This window comes from Amia ocellicauda, chromosome 1 (assembly GCF_036373705.1).
Source record: "Amia ocellicauda isolate fAmiCal2 chromosome 1, fAmiCal2.hap1, whole genome shotgun sequence".
Classification (NCBI taxonomy): Eukaryota; Metazoa; Chordata; class Actinopteri; order Amiiformes; family Amiidae; genus Amia; species Amia ocellicauda.
In genome coordinates this window covers 16,404,614-16,409,559 of record NC_089850.1, presented here as the reverse complement: position 1 = coordinate 16,409,559, position 4,946 = coordinate 16,404,614, and positions in this window count along the sequence as shown.

Here is a 4,946-nt window from a genome sequence, read left to right as displayed (position 1 = left end):
GTAGCAGAAACAGTATAGGTCTTACATGCCAATTGCAATATTTCCTTTTCAGCTTTTTAAAAATATATGTTAAAGGAAGGTTTAAAAAAATTAGGCAAAGTGCTATGGTTTTGGTGGAGCTCAAGAATTTTGTATTATTGTATTTAAAATGTTTTCCCTCCATCTGTCTGCATTATGTTACAAAACAAAACAAAAACAAATGGGAAAAGGCTCACTCAGCTTGGTGATGGATTGTGGCTGGGGAGTTCTGTTCTCTTTTTTGTGAAGAGTCCTACAGGAAATCAAATATGCTTGCCAAATTAAGTAAACATCACATGTATTAATAAACCATGGAATAGATCAGTATAATTCCATCAAATCTACAACATAATGAAAATGTAAATGCCTCCAAATGTACATGCTGCTTGCATTTCAAATGCTTATATTATCAAGCAGAAAACCAGCTCAAACCTACAGGTCCTGCTAATGTTTTTGTTGCATGAGATGCACACTTTAATTAAAAAAGAAAATTCCAGAAAGGCAATTCAGATGTCGACTCATCCTCTGGTTCTGTCCGGCCACATACATTAATGAGCATCAAGACAGAAAAAGCAGGAGTCAATACTTCAAATGATTATCTTAAATGTACTCGTTTTTTAATCAATTCTTATTCAAATATGATGTTACTCGTTTGTGTGCATATGCGTTTATTTATTTACTTTTAAAGTGTTTTTTCTTTCATTATTTAGCACAGATGAATAGAACTTTGAACCATCATAAATGAATGGGTACCGTCCACCTAAATTTCCAGCTTGAATCTACACTCTTTCACTCTTTTAATATGGACTGGTCTAAAGGATTTGGCTTTGGACACACCCTGGCTGAGCATTTCCTTTTTCTGAAGAGAATAACATGCAGTCCTATTACACCTTCATCTGTCTCATCATATGTATGTCCATTTCCTTTTCAAGACAGGTTTGCTATAGCATTTAGGCACTTCACTTACTTGATCTGATGACTTGAAGCAGATGCTTTGATCTTCCAAAAAAAATGCTTGATTATCTGAAATTACAATATTACTCCCAATAATTTCTGTAGTAGTGCATTCAGCCCAAACAGTCTAGAACAGTTATTCCTTTTCTGTCCCATGGCACAAAAGTATCCCTTGGGGAGACAAGGAGCGCCCCCTCGGCTGAGTTTCGTATGCATTTACTAGACAGCAGGGTGGAGAAGTGGTTCTGGAGTCCTGAGCTGGCTTGTGGGTTCAATCCCAGGTGGGGGACGCTGCTGTTGTACGTTTGAGTAAGGGACTGTACTGAGATTTCTCCAGTAAAACATATCCAGCTTTTTAAATGGGTAATTTTATGTAAATAAATCATGTAATACAATTGTAAGTTGCCCTGGAATAGAAATGTAATCATATATATTACCTATTTATTTTTCATAAGCCACATTACCAGGATAGAACAAGTCCACTTGTGTAAAGTTTATTGAACATGTGGAGGGGCATAGCTTTGACAAAACTCAAAAATAAATCAATGGACAGTAGCAAACATTGACATGTCTTTTTCAGTTAGAGTTAGAGTAGAGTGTTAGAGTCAGATTAGCCATAGACTACCATGATCTAGTGTTTGACCTTATAGCTGTGAATGTGCACTTTTATAGTAAACATGTTTGTTTGTTTGTTTGTTTTCTGTTGTTGTTGATTTTTATAGACACACTGTTATATTGGGTGAACGGGAATTAAAACACACAGAGTACCTCTTTCTGAACTTCAGGGGCAGATAAAGGACGTGCACATTTTTATTTTCCTCCCCGTATCTCTTTTTGTATTTATTATCATTCAATTTTCATGCTACAAGCATTTTCTGAGTGCTCCACATGACCTTCCCTGCTCCCTCCCCATCACACACTGACACATCCAGCCTAAATCTGCGTCTTGCATCACCTCAGGAAACTTGTGGCTAATTTCATTATTTCGGAGAGAAAAATGCAAATGAAGCCAGACAGCTGGTGCCTTCCTTGTGGCTAGGAGTGATGGAGGGCCCCGAGGCCTAGCTCATCAGTGGCTCTAATACCCCTCTGCTTAGACAGGCCCCACCAGGGAGATGGTAGGGAGGCTGCTCAAACAGCATGACCAGATGGTTAGAAAGGTAGAGAGTCGGGTTAGAGCTGCTTATTCAGTTAGTCGGGAGAGGAAGTTGTGATATTAGTCACCTGGGCGACGGGGGGACGTGGTAAGGTAGGAAGTTTCAACAGCCTCTGAGCTCTGTCTCACCGGCGCAGTTCGCAGGGAGTGTGGCGGCCAAGTCAATCAAAATGCCCGTGGTTATCAATTGCGTGGCCACTCTGAGGCTTTTCTCTCTCTCTCTCATGCTGTATTTATATTTTCGTTCGAGAGCCACTGCGCCAGGGTCTCTCATCGTACTCAATTAAAGAGGTTGAGCACGGAGAGCAGAGAATGTTCTGGAGTCTTCTGCTCCCGGCGTATCAGAGTACCGCGGCGAAGCTCTTCACCGGCCACACTCGTGCACTTGTGGGGTTGTGGCAAGAGGCCAGCCCTGCTAGATTGATGCTTCCTTGCCACAGGATGGCCAGCATTAACTCAGAGGAAAAGGTTATAATGCTTCCCCAATGTACTGTAACAGTAAGGCTTCCTATTAATAAAGGTTTCCCTTGTCAAACACAAACATTATTTTAAAAATGTCACACAGATAACAATAACAATGTGTGTAATTGTCTAAAATAAGTATAACTAAAAATAAATACAGGCAAGACACAAGTCCCACTTCCCCATATTTAAAACAATAACACACACACACACACACACACACACAGGTATGTTCCAACCTACAACAACCTCGATTTACAACATTCTGTACTTACGACAAAGCGCATAAGCCCCATTATCTTTCAATTTCAACTTACATGGATTCTATCCTTACTTGGATGAACGAGGTCTCCAGCAACGTCTCACTCCAATATATTTTCCGCCTCCAAAAATGCCACCCCTTCACGTGTGCAAGCCAGCCTCACGATACAGAGTGTTACACTTTTTTTTTCCTAGTATCTCTGCCCTACGTGTACATATTGGCAATTGTCGATGTATGCACATAACATAGAGATGCATGGGTGAGATCTTTACCTTTTTTTATTACCTTGTTTGTATTTTATCAATTTCATAATCATTCTTGTACATTACACTGTTTTTATGCAATTTGTATGTAGGCCTACTGTACAGTTTATGTGTTTAAATATAGGCTAACATATGGTTACAACTTTTAACATTTAGCATGAGTTACGACAGTAATGACAACATACGTCTGACCTATGTTCCAATCTGACTTATGACAGGTCAAAGGAACAGAACTGTGTCATGAGTTGGAACACACCTGTGTATATATATATGTGTGGGTGTGTGTATGTGTGTGAGAGAGAGAGTTTACCCCTTACAAAATTCAAAAGTGGTAATCAACAAGTTACAGTTTAATGCATAAACATATACAGCCTAGGTTGAGCCCTATAGTCCAGACATCATTAGTAGAAATCTGGGCTCTCATAGCTAGCTGTGACCTGGTTCTTCTACTGGGTTGAATGCAATTCACTGAGCACTATCATGGGTACTTGGCAGATATTAAGATGCAAAAATAATGTGCTTTTATAATATTAACATGCCACGCTGCAGTTGGTGTTATAAATGGCTTCAGAGGTTTTAGAGTTCAACTTGCCTCAGCTGAGTTTGTCTAATAACTGAGTTATTGATATTAATAAAAAAAATACTACAGTATTATTCTTTGCAATACTATAGCTTCAGTGGAAAAGCATTGTGAAAATAAGCATTAGTGCACATTTCTAAACTATTATTAAAAATTACCATGTTTCTGCTTTAAGTTCAGCTACCCTTTAGCACCCCTAAATAGACTATATATAATGCACTGTAATTGTTTTTATGCTTCAATTAGCACTGAAGTGGCACATTTTATTTTATTAATTTAATATGATTCTTGAAATGTGTAGTTGTTTACATAACTGTGAGTTGCCCTAATAATAATAATAATAATAATAATAATAATAATAATAATAATAATAGTAATAGTAGAAGTAGTAGTAGTAGTAGTAGTAGTAGTAGTAGTAGTAGTAGTAGTAGAGGATTTGAGTAAGCCCAGCAAAGCAATCCTCATCCTCCACAAAGTAAGTTCATTAAACAGGGTCAGACCAGGTCAGATGAGGGGATATCGATGTGTGGATCTGGATGTTATAATAAGATCACTGAAACAATCACAATTTTTCTAAAATCAGGTGGGGTGTGTGTGTGTGAAAAGGGCCACAAATAAATCCCATCCTTCCCACGCAGGCCCTGAGTTTGTTGTCAGAACTTCCATAACCCGGCCCTTTCTTGACAAGAAGAAATGTCTAATTTGTCCACTTTTTTGTAATTTAATTAATCCTTTTTAGTTTTTTTGCAAAGCCACGCAGAATTCTCAGTCTGACCATGAACTCTCTGTGATCTATTTAACAGCACTGTCAAGCATCCCGCAGTTCAGAGAAAGCTTGGACTTGTCCGCCGCGCCCAACAGGCCAGCGTCGCTGGGACCGCAGCCCTAGCAAGAGCCGTCAGATGGGCTGACAGCCTGTCACCGTTAAGAAGCCCATTAATTTACGCACGATATTTGCAACTGTTTGGCATCTGCCACGCTAGCCCAATCCCCTCCCTGTCCCGTCCCCTCCCTTCTCCAGACCAACACGCCATTTATGAACAGACTCCTATTTGCGTTTCATTTTCATCAGGGTTTAAATTTAGCCATCACTTATTTTCAGATCCTGTCAGCGAACATATGGTCATCAGACAAGCGGGAGGCGGATAGGAGAGGGGGTTGGGTCAGCTATGCTAGACGAGTGGGGAAAAAGAAAACGAAATCCTGAATTTCTAATACAGACGGTGTGGAATATGAAACAAAAAAATAAAA